Source organism: Schistocerca americana, chromosome 4, assembly GCF_021461395.2.
Source record: "Schistocerca americana isolate TAMUIC-IGC-003095 chromosome 4, iqSchAmer2.1, whole genome shotgun sequence".
Classification (NCBI taxonomy): Eukaryota; Metazoa; Arthropoda; class Insecta; order Orthoptera; family Acrididae; genus Schistocerca; species Schistocerca americana.
The window spans coordinates 94674812-94691931 of record NC_060122.1 but is presented as its reverse complement, the minus strand read 5'-3'; positions in this window follow the sequence as shown (position 1 = coordinate 94691931).

Sequence of the window (17120 nt, the reverse complement as noted above, 5' to 3'; positions counted from 1 at the left end):
CATCGCTTTATGCTGGGTTTCCTCCTAACTCCATCGTACAATACGTTCTCGCAAGTGGTCGCTACAGGAAGCTCTCCGTGTTGAGCAATTCGCGCGGCAGCATCACAGGGGGTCAGGGAAAGCTCCGCCTGAGTCTAAAGTCAAATATGTCTTAAATGAATGAAATCAATATATTAGATTTTCTTTCGGTGCATGTATATTTAGCTGCAGTAATAAAATATTTGGTTTTTCTCACCTTTTGCTATAATAGATCGTAAAATTAAACAAAAAAATCTGCGTCAGTCAACTTCACCTCACCTGGGGATGAAGTTGACCGATTACCTGTTATGTGATAATGGAATGTTTATAACTCTAAGGTGACTTCGTTTGTTCTGAAACAATATCAACAGTTGAAAAATAAATCTTGCATTATAAATAAATTTTAATACTGGTTTCAGACCAAAGTACAAAGAAAGTTTAAGTACAAAACCATGCAATCAAAAGTTTGATTCTTCTTTGGCACTAAAAACTGACGTAAGCTAGTGGCCGTGTGTGGAGTGAGTCGGACGGCAGCGGGTGGCGGAGCACGAACGGCTCTTCAGGGTCGGCGTGTTGCGATTCGAGCCGTGCAGTTTGTCTGTCGGACGACTGGACTTCGGTATTCCGCTTGCGGTCGCGTGCCTGAGAACAAGTTTTCATCCTGGAGCCTCCGGAGTACACGAGGCGGCCGTAGCTATTCCTGCTGCGAAAGTCCGTGCTTGCGGCGCCTTTACCGAGAGGGAAGCGTGCCGTCTTAGAACTTACGGTCAGGTACCTCACTTCTACAATTTTTGAGAACATTTCTCTTCGGAAAATGAACATCAACAGTCACAACCGCATGAAACTTCTATTTGTTGTGAAGTTACCGGTTTCGGCCTGTTTTAGACTATCTTCAGACCTCACACCATGATGGTAGATGGTGGCAGTGCACGGTGCAGGCGCTGCGACTCGCCGAAGGCTTGAGCAGTTAGCGTTCGTGCAGTCGTAGTGCATGCTGCGTTCACTGTGACCGTCTACCATCATGGTGTGAGGTCTGAAGATGGTCTAAAACAGACCGAAACCGGTAACCTCATAACAAAAATAAGATTTAAGGTTTTTTAAGGTTTTTAACATGGCTGTTGTATAATACAAAATTTTGAAAAACACAGCCCTCAGTCGCGAACACAATTAATTTGTAACCTAGGTTTCGGTGTCACAAGGGACATCTTCAAAAATGGTTCAAATGGCTCTGAGCACTATGGGAATCAACTGCTGAGGTCATTAGTCCCCTAGAACTTAGAACTAGTTACACCTAACTAACCTAAGGACATCACACAGATCTATGCCCGAGGCAGGATTCGAAACTGCGGCCGTAGCGGTCTTGCGGTTCCAGACTGCAGCGCCTTTAACCGCACGGCCACTTCGGCCGGCAGGGACACCTTCTTCGGACAAAATTAGAACTACATGTTACAGCATAACGCGCCAAAATATACGAAAGCTGCGGTCACACCTGACAGCAGGGCTTCCCAACCTTTTCAGCTGGCGGACCCCTTCTACAGTCGAAAATCCTTGGCGGACCCCTAGTCAATCAAGAGCACAGTAGCTTTAAATTTCAGAGCGAAACCCATGGGAACTGAAAGCTTCTTAATGCAAGTGCCATGTTCCCAATGACCCCACTCCCCCCCCCCCCCCGCCCCCCCACCCCATCTGAAGTATCAGTAGTCTTTGGAGCTTCTTGTGATTGTTCTTCCTTTGGTCGTCCTCCCTCATCATTCATTTCAACTGGAAACTTCCCTTGTTGTGAAGGCGATCGAAAAAACGGCACCCTTCTTCAATGATCCTGACTTCAACCACGGATCCATGTTAGAAGTAATAAACTGGTCAAAAATCGACTTAGGTAGTGCACTGACAAAGCAAGTTTAACATTTAATGATGCCTGGGGCCGTATACGTGCCAGCGAGCGCTGTGATTGGTCGACAAAGCTCGCTCCGCGCATGCGTAAAAGGTTTCAGCGCATCTAGCGCCGTGAGCCGGCGCACAAAAGACCCCCGTAATGTTGCGAAACAGTCGATCACAGAAACCGCATTCTCCGGCACTAAACTGTGTGTGCGTTCTCACTTAGGAACCGCAAACGCTGCTTGGGAATACGACCTGAAGTAAAAGTACACATGTTCTACACATGAAACAAAAATTGTGATGAATTTGATTTTCACATTTTTATTTAATAATTTTACTCATTATTTTACACGATTTGGTGAAGGGTGGCCGCGGACCCCCTAGAAAGAGCCGGCGGACCCCTAAGGGGTCCGCGGACCACACGTTGGGAAGCCCTGCGTGACAGCGTCAGAAAGTCAAAACTAAAATGAGATGCAACAGAGGTGCAAGCCACTAGGGGCTGCCATGTGTCCTCTGCTACAGTCATTTTTTGCATATTGGAAAAAAAAAAGAGCGTGAACTTGAGATTTTGGAGGAGCTGGAAATTTTCAAGCATTTACTTTCGAATGACGGACTTTTTCTCAACGAGCAGGTGCAGTTGCGCGGAAGAAATTATTTCAATGGTATAAAGCCGCTGCTTGACGAGATCTAACACTTTGATGTACCAACTACTTCTTGCAGATGCAGAGATACCTTTTCTTTCTACTTTTCACGGCTCATATACGTAAATCAAAAAACGTTTTTGGTTTTATAACGTATCTATTACAGCAAGCAGTAATGTCATTTAATGGATTATTTCGTATATGTCTTCTTTATACATTTATGCTGGAATTTTTGTATTACAGCCAGTCATTCATTAGTTGTATTTTATATCATGCAGTATCCCGCTATAGTAATTACTTCATGTACACCGTTCAGGTCTTTGATTATTTCCCTCTCTGCAGTTACAAGAGATTACAAAAAAACTTGATTTACCAATTAGCCACCAGATGGCGGTATTGTCTTGAAGTTGCCGTGGCGCACAAGTCACATGATGTTTCAAAAAATGGTTCAAATGGCTCTGAGCACTATGGGACTTAACATCTATGGTCATCAGTCCCCTAGAACTTAGAACTACTTAAACTAACCTAAGAACAGCACACAACACCCAGTCATCACGAGGCAGAGAAAATCCCTGACCCTGCCAGGAATCGAACCCGGGAACCCGGGCGCGGGAAGCGAGAACGCTACCGCGCGACCACGAGCTGCGGACCACACGATATTTCAGTTTTGTGTTGACTGTAGCAGAGGACACATGGCAGCCCCTAGTGGATTGCACCTCTGTTGCATCGCATCTTAATTTTGACTATCTGACTCTGTCAGGTATGACCGCAGCTTTCGTATTTTTTGATACGTTGTGCTTTAACATTTAGTTTTAATTTTGTCCGAAGAAGGTGTCCCTTGTGACACCGAAACTTAGGTTACAAATTAATTGTGTTCGCGACTGAGGGCTGTGTTTTTCGAAATTTTGTATTATACAACAGTCGCTGATTGACAGACATGTTAAAAACCTCAAAAATACGTTTCTTGCGGTGGCAACAGTGACTTCCTCATACACCAATAGATTTGTATTCCACTGTGTCATATTGTTGCTGCGTTCTTACGTCACATTCCTGCCGCATTCACAAGGAAAGACGGCCGACTTAACCCTTATTCCACCAAGAACTGCGAAATTTTATTTATGTGTCTATGAATAGGCAAGTATAATAGATTAATTTGCCGTTATTGCTCCAGTTGTCGTTGTAAAGGGCCAGTGCATGACATTAGTAACATCTGGACACACGGGTAGTTAACACTGAGGTGAGAAAAGTCATGCGATAGCGATTTGCACATTTGAAGATGACAGTAGACGTACACGAGGTATTCATGTGAAAAGACAATGCATTGGTGGAGCTGTCATTTGCAATCAGGTGATACATGTGAAAAGATTTCCGACGTGATTATTGCCGCACGACGGGAACAAAGACTTCGAACGTGAAACGACAGTCGAAGCTAGACATATGGGACATTCCATTTCGGAAATTGTTAGGGAATTCAGTATTACGAGATCCACAGTGTCAAGAGTGTGTCGAGAATACCATATTTCAAGCATTACCTCTCGCCCCGGATAATGCAATGGCTGACAGCCTTCACTTAACAACCAAGAGCAGCGGCGTCTGTGTAGATTCGTCAGTGCTAACAGACAAGAAAAACTACGTGAAATAACCGCAGAAATCGCTGTGAAACATACGAAGAACGCATCCGTTAGGATACTTTGGTGAAATGTGTGTTAATGGCCTATGGTAGCGAACGACCGACGCGAGTGCCTTTGCTAAGAGCATGACATCGCCTGCAGCTCCTCTCTTGGGCTCTTGACCATACATTTGGACCCTAGACGACTGGTCAACCGTGGCCTGGTCCAATGAGCCAAGATTTCAGTTGGTAAGAGCTGATGGTAAATTTCAAATCTGGTGCAGACCCCACGAAGCCATGGACCCAGGTATTCAACAAGGCACTGAGCAAGTTGGTGGCTGCATAATGATGTGGGCTATTTTCAGTTGGAATGGACTGATCATTGATTGGAAATGGTTTTGTTTGGCTACTTGGAGACCATTTGCAGCCATTCATTGACTTCGTGTTTCCAAACAACGATGTCATATCACCAGGGCAAAATTGTCTGCGATTAGTCTCAAGAACATTCTGGACAATTAGAGTGAATGAGCTGGCCACTCAGATCGTCCGAGATGAATTCCATCGAACATTTATAGGACGTAATCGGGAGGTCAGTTTGTGCACAAAACTCTGCACCAGCAACACTTTCACAGTTATGGTCAGCTGTAGGGGTAGGATAGCTCAATATTTCTTGAGGGGACCTGCAACGATTTGTTGAGACCATGCCACATCGAGATGCTGTTACATGCCAAGCAAAAGGAAGTCCGACACGATATTAGGATGTATCCCGTGACTTCTTCCATTTGGGTGTACGTTTTGACGTACGAGACATTTTCACACTAACAACTTTTAAAATGTCGACTGTATGATGCAACAAATATAACAGCGACCTACTAGACAATGATGAATTTATGTGTTAACACTCAGACAATAGACTGTTATAGACAATTGTGGTTGCATACACTGTGTCACATTGTTGCTGCATTCTTACGTCACGTTTTTGCCGCATACATGGATGTCTGTTGAGAAAAGAGCTGTTCGAGAAATGGCCAATTTCACCCACATTCCACCAAGAATTTCAAGGTTGTATTTATGAGTGTATAAATAAGCAAAAATAATAGATTAACTGCTGTTATTCCTCTAGTTGTAGCTGTGAGGGGTCAGTGGACACACACTGGACACACGAGCTGTTTTATGCCATTGACAAGAATTAAAAATTTACCTAATTAAAGAATTTAAAGAAATCAGTCCTTCTGAAAATAGTTAGTATTGAGATGGAGACTCAGAATACATTTAGCCATTGCCACGAATTAAGAACTTTCGAGCAGTAAATATAATAACTGAAATAAAAGACTTCTTATCGCCAATGTGTAGTTATTTAACATAAAATAGTTGTTGAACTTCTGGGTCAAGTTCACCCCATACGTTACCTTCTCCCCATTTGACGGAGGTCTCGAATTCGAGTATGGAATAGAAGAGAATCGAAGCATTTGAGATGTGGTGCTAGAGAAGAATGTTGAAAATTTGGTAGACTGACAAGCTACGGGATGAGCAGGTTCTCCAAAGGACACGCGAGGAAAGGAACATATGGAAAACATTGACGAGAAGAAGGGACAGGATGATAAGACATCTGTTAAGACATCAAGGTATAGTTTCCATGGTACTAGAGGGAACTGTAGAGGATAAAAACTGTGGAGGACGACAGAGACTGGAACATATTCAATTAATAATTGAGGACTAGCTGCAAAGGATTCTCTGAGATGGAAAGGTTTGCCGGCCGCTGTGGCAAAGCGGTTCTAGGCGCTTCAGTCCGGAACCACGCTACTACAGTCGCAGATTCGAATCCTGCCTCGGGCATGGATGTGTGTGATGTCCTTAGGTTAGTTAGGTTTAAGTACAGTACTGGCCATTAAAATTGCTACACAACGAAGATGACGCGCTACAGGCGCGAAATTTAACCGACAGGAAGAAGATGCTGTGATATACAAATGATTAGCTTTTGAGAGCATTCACACAAGGTTGGCGCCGGTGGCGACACCTACAACGTGCTGACATGAGGAGAGTTTCCAACCGATTTCTCATACACAAACAGCAGTTCACCGGCGTTGCCTGGTGAAATGTTGTTGTGATGCCTCGTGTAAGGAGGAGAAATGCGTACCATCACGTTTCCAATTTTGATAAAGGTCGGATTGTAGCCTATCGCGATTGCGGTTTATCGTATGGCGACACTGCTACTCGCGTTGGTTAAGATCGAGTGACTGTTGGCAGAATATGTAATCGGTGGGTTCAGGAGGGTAATACGGAACGCAGTGCTTGATCCCAACGACCTCGTATCACTAGCAGTCGAGATGACAGGCATCTCATCCGCATGGCTGCAACGGATCGCGCAGCCACGTCTCGATATCTGCGTCAGCAGATGGGGACGTTTGCAAGACAACATACATCTGCACGAACAGTCCGACGACGTTTGCAGCAGCTTGGATTACAAGCTCAGAGACCATGGCTGCAGTTACCCTTGACCCAGCATCACAGACAGGAGCGCCTGCGATGGTGTAATCAACGACGAACCTGGGTGCACGAATGGCAAAACGTCATTCTTTCGGATGAATCCAGGTTCTGTTTACAGCGTCATGATGGTCGCATCCGTGTTTGGCGACATCGCAATAAACGCACATTGGAAGCGTGTATTCGTCATTGCCATACTGGCGTATCACCCGGCGTGATGGTATGGGGTGCCATTGGTTACACGTCTCGGTCACGTCTTGTTCACATTGACGGAACTTTGAACAGTGGACGTTACATTTCAGATGTGTTACCACCCGTGCCTCTACCCTACATTTCAGCAGGATAATGCACGACCGCATGTTGCAGGTGCTGTCCGGGCCTTTCTTGATACAGAAAATGTTCGACCGCTGCCCTGGCCAGCACATTCTCCAGATCTGTCAGCAATTGAAAACATCTGGCCAATGGTGGCCGAGCAACTGGGACTCAGTGCCCAGGCGTACCAAGGCCGTTATTACGGCCAGAGGAGGTTGTTCTGGGTACTGATTTCTCAGGAACTATGCACCCAAATTGCGTGAAAATGTTGAAAACATCTGGCCAATGGTGGCCGAGCAACTGGGACTCAGTGCCCAGGCGTACCAAGGCCGTTATTACGGCCAGAGGAGGTTGTTCTGGGTACTGGTTTCTCAGGAACTATGCACCCAAATTGCGTGAAAATGTTCTAGTATAATATATGTGTCCAATGAGTACCTGTTTATCCATTTGGAAAGGTTTGCAAATGAGAGAAATTCGTCGCGTGCCGCGTGAAACCAATCGGATGACTTTCTTTTTTTTTTTTTTTTTTTTTTTTTTTTTTTTTTTTTTTTTTTTTTTTTTTGTGTGCAAGAATGGCGCCATGGCGTCCGAGTGTGCGATTTTAGTGAATGAGCAGTGTGCATAGTAGTAGCTTTGTTGAGCTGTTCTGATATGTGTACGCAAAGTGGCAGCGTGCGGTGGCGGCGGTCAGACAGTGCCAGCAGGCTGGAGGGCCCGCTCAGCGACGGTGAATAGCGGCGAGTGGTGGTGTCAGCGTCAGCGACCCTCTGCCTGCCCCTCCCCCCCCCCCCCCCAGCCCTGCTCGCGTGATGATGAGGGTCCGATGTCAGCGCGGCCCCGCCCAGGACCTGGTGACACCGCGGCCCGGTCGTTCGTTACGCAGACCTCTCGACGCTCGTTAAAGCGACGCCGGCAGACAGCAGCAGCAGACAGCGGCTACAGCAGCTGTCACGTGACGCACGAGGCCATCCCCCCCCCCCCTGTCGCCACTACTCCCCACCCCCACCCCCACCCCCTCCCCAACCCAACAACCTGAGCTCATTCAGTGGGCGCGTCTCGTGCCTTTCATGCCCCCCTATACGGCATGACTCACACCTCTGCCACCAGCTTACAACTACGAAACACGTAGATGTCACAAAAACTATTTCTGTTTGTTACGCAACTTGCATATTTCGAAACGTTACACGGTTCAGTTTGTATTCTCCTTTTAGTGACGTTCCTGACGTGACCCTTTTTTTTTTTTTTTAATTTGTAGGACGGGAGGGAATTGTATTCAAATAGAGCTTTTACATCGAAATCATTTCAAATGTCAATACGTCCCTAAACAAACAAAAAAAACATGTCCATCGTATTTTACAGAGAAAGAATGTAATATGTCTCCACATTAAAAACTGGAACCATATTACGATCGATAGACGAAGATTAACGTGTGGTTGCGTTTCACCATTCACTATGCGAGGTCTGATTAAAAAGTAATGGGTCTTTTTTAATATCGTGGGCATTGTACGTCAGATGTTCAATTTTTTTTTTTTTTTTTTTTTTTAATCTTGGTGGTACACATGTTCCTGATGTGGCGTGCTGTATTCGTTTGACTACGTGTTGTACAATTTCAGCAAGATTACAATAAAACTAATTACTTATTATTAATGTAACACGAAGTTTTATTTAATCACTGCTTTTCCCAGCTAATAATTGAGCTGCTCGGGGGAACACAATGGTAAGCGCCATCGCCGTGTATTTTGCGGTAGATGGCTAATGACACCACCTGTGGGATGCACAATGCAGTAAACTTACTAGTAGTTCCAAATTCACTCAACAGATGGCAGGGAGGAGCATAATGGTAAGCGCCACTGTCCGTCTGTTGCGGAAACATAATGATAAGTGACAGAGAGAATGGCGGCAAGTAGAAGCATCTCTGAGATTATGGCAACAGTGAACATGGCAGAAGACGAGGAATATACTTCCAATGATACTAATATCTTCGAGAGGGATCCAGAATACATTCCTAACGATTCAGATGACTCAGAGCTATGTTATTTTGTGAATATACTGTCTTTAGTACGTTTCACGAACATAATGGTAAATGCATGTACATACCATTATGTTCCTGAAGTACAGTTGAAAATTACGTTCCCCGACAAATAAAATATGTGTACAGTCCAGATCAGTGGTGCGCGATCATCAAGAAGTCGGCTTGTATATAATATGAAAAGAGAGAATTTCTATCAAATACGACACTCTAAAGAAGCATTTGTCTTCAGAAAGAAGACAGTTGATGATCAAGATGTCAACCTAAGGAAAATACGTAGGTGGAATGTGACCTCCGAATATCCATCATCTTTATTCATCAGCGAGACGTTTTGTCATGACATTTGGCATGAAATAAACTTCAGGAAACGTGGAAGGCAAGGACCAGTTCCTACGCTTCGACTTAAATACAATGGGTCAAGGCTTATCGAAAAGAAGAAAGTTGCTGACGTCCTGTCGCTCCTAAATTACATACCTCCTGTCCATATTGGATTTTTCCTGTCACTAAAGCCAACAGTTTTAGATGAAAAGGACATCAGTAATGAGAGTGATGAATGATTTTGCAGTTTCAGTAAAGTGTTGAAGACTTACTGTAAAATTTAATATGTAATATTCTATCACTATGTGTTGTTAATGATGTGTGGCAATGTAATAATTTTTGTGTATTTCATTTGTTTTAGTCAGTTCTGATTTTCATTTATGTCTGTATAGTAGAAGATAGATATTAGAATCACTACAGAATAAAAGGACTGTTAAAAAAAAATTATTTAGATTTGCAGATCAATTGAAACTTTGGATGCGCTGTATCTCGAAACTGTGATTTTGGCGCTTACCATTTTGTTCCCCCGAGCAGCTCAATTGTTATTTTGTTAAAGAAATCTCCACCTGGGATCGCGCAGCTGTGCTGTCTGTCAAGCAATGCAAATGACACAAAGTTCATACACAAAAGCGATCATATGTACCTTGCAATGTTGGAACACGTGAAGCAATACTGACCCTACGACTTACCTTAGAAAATAGAACAAGGAAAGGCAAACCTACGTTTCTAGCATTTGCAGACTTAGAGAAAGCTTTTGACAATGTTGACTGGAATACTCTCTTTCAAATTTTGAAGGTGGCAGCGGTAAAATACAGGGAGCGAAAGGCTATTTACAATTTGTACAGACACCAGATGGCAGTTATAAGAGTCGAGAGGCATGAAAGGGAAGCAGTCCTTGGGAAGGGACAGGGTTGTAGCCTATCCCCGATGTTATTCAACCTGTATATTGAGCAAGCTATAAAGGAAAGAAAAGGAAAATACGAAGTAGGTATTAAAATCCATGGAGAAGAAATAAAAACTTTGAGGTTCGTCGATGACATTGTAATTCTGTCAGAGACAGTAAAGGACCTGGAAGAGCAGTTGAACGGAATGGACAATGTCCTGAAAGGAGGATATAAGATGAACATCAACAAAAGCAAAACGAGGATAATGGAATGTGGTCGAATTAAATTGGGTGATGCTGCTGGAATTAGATTAGGAAATGAGACACTTAAAGTAGTAAAGGAGATTTGCTATATAGGGAGTAAAATAACTGATGATGGTCGAAGTAGAGAGGATATGAAATGTAGACTGGCAATGGCAAGGAAATCGTTTCTGAGTAAGAGAAATTTGTTAACATCGAGTATAGATTTAAGTGTCAGGAATTCGTTTCTGAAAGTATTTGTATGGAGTGTAGACATATATGGAAGTGAAACGTGGACGATAAATAGTTTAGACAAGAAGAGAATAGAAGCTTTCGAAATCTGGTGGTACAGAAGAATGCTGAAGATTAGATGGTTAGATCACATAAGATGAGGAGGCATTCAATAGAATTGGTGAGACGAGAAATTTGTGGCACAACTTGACTAGAAGAAGGGATCGGTTGGTAGGGCATATTCTGAGGCCTCAAGGGATCACCAATTTAGTATTGGAGGGCAGCCTGGAGGGTAAAAATCGTAGAGGGAGTCCAAGGGATGAGTACACTAAACAGATTCAGAAGGATGTAGGTTGCAGTATGTACTGGGAGATGAAGAAGCTTGCACAGGACAGAGTAGCATGGAGAGCTGCATGAAATCAGTCTCTGGACTGAAGACCACAACAACAACAATACCTTGCAAATAAGCCAAATGTATGACAAGTAATCAGAACTAAGCAAGAGTAATGATTTTTAGTAATTTTCAGTGCTATTGCATAATAGTCTCTTTACTAGTTGCAGATCGTTTATTGAATTGAACGCTACTGTTATTCGAGGTGGCAACACATTTCTTTAAGCAAAACGAACAGTTTTGTCACGCAATACCACACCTACACAACCCTAATGTATTTTTTCCTGTCAAAATATTTCGTAAAAGTTGTTACGATATAACCAGGCTTCATACTGCAGCATGTAAGAATTTGTATCACGTAAGATGCTGTTTGCATTCATAGTTCACTATATTTAGATATTATTCACAGTCTAACCGGAATTTATTACATCAGTGTGAGTTCTGGGCCACCAACACGCAGTTATTATCGCAATTATGACCAACGACATTTCTGTCTGTGCAGAAAATCAATTTAAAACTGCCGTTGTAATATTTCACTAACATGGTGGCTAACATAAGACAATCACTTACCGATTCTTCCTCCGTGTTTTACTGCTAACAAACAATATATATTAAATCTTTTTGTACCTTCACCATATGCATTAACATTTAAAAATATTTCTCAATGTTAATCGCTAATTATTCAGCATTTACCAATAAACCGCGCTGTAGAGAAATAGCGCTAATGGCTGCGCTCCTTTGTAGCTGATCAGAAAGTTTAACATTTATATAGGATGAGAATCACAATGAAATATAACTCCAAACAAAGAAGATTCATTTCAATGACACATAACCTCTATTTTTTTAAAAAAATACTAAATTAGCAACATGATAGAGTTTTTTACAGGCCTCTGTGTTACGAGGCATCAAGCACATCCTGTCAGTACAACAGTTCGAACAAGAAGGATTATGCTAGAAGAATCATAGATAACAAAAGACTGAGATTTTCATTACCATTTTCCATGGGTATTATCAGAGATATGACGTTTTAAAAATTATTAAATTACGTCATTGTCGACAGTTATTTATTACTTTATTAACGATGAAGTCCTTTTTATTAAATCACGAGAATGTTCATTCACATTCCAGACACAATGCTGTCGTGAATATCATTCTGAATAAACTATAGACGTGGGTATTACACGGAGCCGTGGTGCCATTGAATTAGTAGACTGTTCTGTCTGGCACGACCGGTTCAGGTGTAGTATCGAGTATTCGTCTTGCGGCCCCACTGCCTGTATGTATGAGGAAGAGTTGGTATCTGTGGATTATGTCCTTAGAAGGTCTTTGCTTTCCGAGATATATTTATATCTCTGGCCCGACAGGGAGGCACAAAGTTTGGGGAATGGTGGTAGCATGGAGGTAAAAATAAGGGGATATGGCGCTACGTATCCCAGCCGTACTACGTTTTGAAGCCATGGGGGCGTGGCTTGCTGCCATGACACTCTGACCAAAACATTGCCAGTGTGCTATAGCGCTGCGTGTATTACAGTCGCTGATTGCACCATATACGCATGTAACGTCATCAGATTGGTTGTTTCAAAGTTTTTGTTTAAAATAAAATCCCGTAAAGATGAAATTCCGCGTTTCTTCTGATTAAAAATAGTTTTTAATGTAATATTACGAATAGCTAGCCTTCAATGTAAACGATACAATTTTGTTAATTCAGTAATAAACGTGTATCACAAACTAAATAACAGAGACTGAAAACTAAGTTAGCTATACCCTCCCTCCAAAGCCCCATAAATACATCTTGTTTGTAATACGTACTGGGACATTTCAGTTACGTTACACTACTGGAAAACACTGTTCATTACCACCAATATTTACTGAAATACGGTACATAGAATGGCAAATCTACACAGTGTCCTGTTTACGCCAGTTACTGTAGTGTTAGCTTTTCATTTGGTACATGATGAAGACAAAGTGAGTTACTCAACACTTCGATTATCGACGATACGTACGTATTATACTGAAACGTGAACTTGAAAACTAAGAATTTAATTCTTTGAATTAACATACATTTTACAAATGTTTTGGGTGTGTAGGGAAAACTGATGGTACAGCATTTTCTCGGAGCCTTACTGTTGAAAGGGAAGTTCGGTCTATGTCCTCTTCTCGGAAATGCTGAGAAGATATAGTGCTCCATTTAGACGCACGCCAATTCTTCCTCCTCACGGCATTCTCCCACACAGCTTTCCGACTTTCATTTTTAGGAAATCTAAAATCGTACAGGAGAAAACACGCTATAGTACAAGTACCGATGTAGCACACGTTCATTCACAATGAAGTTGTAAAATCACACTTAACGAGACAACTTACACATGAAATGTTATTCGAATTCGCATCACCATAATAGCGCAAAATCCTTCCAAAAGCGAGCGACAAGCCTATGCACACAAGTTTACAGCAGCAATGTTTTGGTCGGATTGAGATGGCTACCCTCGGCTTCACATAGCTTCACAACTGTGACGTCACGGCGTCTCCCTCTATTCTTACCTCCATGGGTGGTAGCGTCGCAACAAGAGGTGGTCACGAGGTCCGAGCGGCCGAAGCCACGAGCTGCGCAAGGAGGGCCTGCGCAGAGCGAAGATACCGGAGTACTTCACCGGGGTCAGCGTCGACTACAAGCAGCAGGCCGACATCCCGTCTGTCGGTTGGCAACATTCGTGTCGGACGGCCGCTCTTGGCCTGGCTGCCCTCTTCTACGTGGCTTTCATCGGCACCACTCAGTAACCGCTGCGACGCATCATGGAGCCATGGAAATGCTTGCTGATAAATGGGAGTAACAAAAAATGGTTCAAACAGCTCTGAGCAAAATGGGATTTAACATCTGAGGTCATCAGTCCCCTAGACTTGGAACTAGTTAAACCTAACTAACCTAAGGGCATCACACACATCCATGCCCGAGGCAGAATTCGAACCTGCGACCGTAGCAGCAGCGCAGTTCTGGACTGAAGCGCCTACAACCGCTCGGCCACAGAGGCGGGTGCGAGGACTAAGTTTCTGTAATCCTCGTGGTGATTCGTTTCATTGTCTACCTGCCCTCCTCATTATTTTCTGGTTTGCACCTGACACTCACAGCTTTACTCGGTCAGCTCTTTGGTCAGAAATATAGGCAGTAGTATTGTACTAGGACACTAGTTGTCGATTGAAAATTTGCCCCGTTATTATTTTGCCTTTCCTTTCTGGTTTGTTCCCGATCATTAATGTTGTAATTAATCAGCTCGTGGCCGAAAATAAAGCGGGAACAATTGTGCTAGGGCACACGCCGCCGTTAAACAAAAGAAGGATATTGTGTTTAGATTTAGCAGTTAACCGGTTCAATTCTTTGATTGTAATTGCATTTCTCAGTCATTAGTTATAATCTGAACAAACTGCTGTACTAATCTGTTCGTTCTGTGTTTGAAAGAGCGGGTTATTATTGGTGTATTTTAGCTGGATCTTGTGGTTCTGCCGACAGAGTTCTCTTGTAAGAAGTGTTCACAAGTAATGTTTTAAGCCGTTCCTTCAGATCGGTCTTAATAAACTGACAACTGTCTCCAGGGACTTAGTCAAAATAAATTTGTTAGAAGGGACGGGTTGGGATCCAGTCGCACCTTGGTTGCCGATTGAAACTAAGAGGTTGGTTGCTTTGAAGTAAGCCTTATCATTGTCATATTGCTTTCTGATCTGTTTAACCTTTGAGCACAGGTGCTCATCTTAACCACGAACCTTTCGACATACAGCTTTCGAATAAAAAGTTAAGTCATCTGTTTTAAATAATTGAATCACTCTTGTCATCAATGCTGCTTTATAGTTTTCATGTGTAACAGAAGGGCATTTAATGAAACAGATTGTGTCCAGCGCGGTAGTAAACACCGCTGTTTCACCTGGTAACGGGCGGGCTGCAGGTCCGACTGTCTTCTAATCATTGTCATATTGTTTGCTGTTTTCCAATGCAGCACTTCAGATTTCTTTTGCAAAGATTAAAAGCTTGTTCAAGTTAGTGTTTAAGGACAAAAAAATTTTGCAAACTTGTTTATTTTGTTAAGGAGGATTTTACGGTTAAATGCTTCAATTATCTGTAAAACACAGGTTATGTATTGTTAAATAAACAGGTTGTGTGAAAAGAAAGTTCTATTGGTGGGTCCTCCCTTCCACGTTTTACTTAATTCCAGTAAGTACCACGTATCAGTTCCTGCTGAATGTTGGTATTTTCAGCTGTTTTGAGTATTTGTTTATTGTTGACAATCGAAAAAGTTATACGTGTGTCCTAGTGCTCGGCGAGTTTTTGCTTACGAAAATGATGGAGCAAAGCATTTGCATTAAATTTCGTTTGAAAAATGGAGTAAAGTGCAGCTTCGCGCTCGAAATGTTGAGTAAGAGAAGCGTTTATGAATGGTGTAACGTTACGAAGAGCGTCGAGAGGACGGTGAACACGACGACCGCCCCTGGACGCCGTAGCCCAGGGGCGGGCAGGAATCCTGCACGTGTGCGGTGCACTTGCACACGTGCAGTTAACAGGTGTTCCGCGTGCACACAGGGGCAAGCTGGTCACCCGCGTATCTCCCCTCCCCACCATACCTTCTGTCCGCTCCTTCCTCTGTAATGCGTTTCGTTTCCTAGCTTGCTTTATTGAGTGAATGAATAGGGTTAGTAGGAGTGCTTGAAAGAAATCATGGTTTGAAAGAGTACCTATTACCTACGATACGTTTTATTTAATTATCACAGGTGGAGTTTCCAATACGTTTAATGTCTGGAACAAAATTTCTGCATACAGACAAACACAAACAGTTACGTAAATTTTCATCACTGATGTTTGCTCTTAACCGAGACTTATTAATTGAGCAAATGGTTTTCCATCTCTCGCTATATTAAGCGCAGTCTTATAACTTGCACATACCGCTGGGCTACTATTGTTGTCGTCCTGGAAACTTGAAAACAGTGCTCCATAAAATGTTAGATCAGTTAGATGAGAGACATGACGAGAGAAAGTCGCAGATCTCTCGTGACAACAGCAACTACGACAAATTCAAATGGCTCTGAGCACTATGGGACTTAACTGCTGTGGTCATCAGTCCCCTAGAACTTAGAATTACTTAAACCTAACTAACTTATGGACATCACACACATCCATGCCCGAGGCAGGATTCGAACCTGCGACCATAGCGGTCGCGCGGTTCCAGACTGTAGTGCCTAGAACCGCTCGGCCACACCGGCCGGCCAACTACGACAGATTCATCTGGTATCGTCAGATCGGTCTTCTTAAGCTCAGTCAATTCCCAGTCCGCTCAGAATCCGACAATAAATTGTACTCGTCCTTGTGAAATTTATTATAATGGCCTTCAATACTAAACTTCCGTTGACCAGCGAGAATACTGCCACATATTAAACATTTCGAATTTTCACGTTTTTGCACAAAGAAAAAATGATTCTCCCATTACTTTTTAAAAGATAGCAAATCTCCACTTCTCCGTCTCTTGAAATACAACGTTCACTACACAGTGCTGGCTTCGCATCAACGTCCGCAGCTTAGCCTGGCACTACACTGCCGCAACCTGCCGGCTGTTGCCACAGCCCCGGTCGACTCCTGCTCGCGAGCAGCACACGTGTAGCGCTGTGCGCTCATGAGCCGCGTGCAACGTTTGCCCGACCGTGCCCTAGCACGTCAGTTACCGACAACAACGTGGAAGAAGTAAGGAGAATGGTTCTGGAAAATCGCCGAATCACTACCAGAGAAGTTGCTGATGGTGTTGGCATATCCTTTGGCTCATGCTAAGCAATTTTTCAAATGTTTTGGGCATGAAACCCACAGCAACAAAGTTTTTTCCTAAATTGGTGAATTTCGACCAAAACCGACGAACATCAAGAATACGGGTATAACAGGTGACGAAACATGACTATACGGGTATGACGTCGAAATCTAGGACCAGTTGTTCCAATGGGACCTGCCTGAAGAGCCAAGACCGACAAATTCGATCACATGTGATTGTTCTTCTCACTGTTTGCTTCGATTACAGTGCATCATGAGTTCCTGGCTTGTGGTGGTGATTAATGAATACTACATG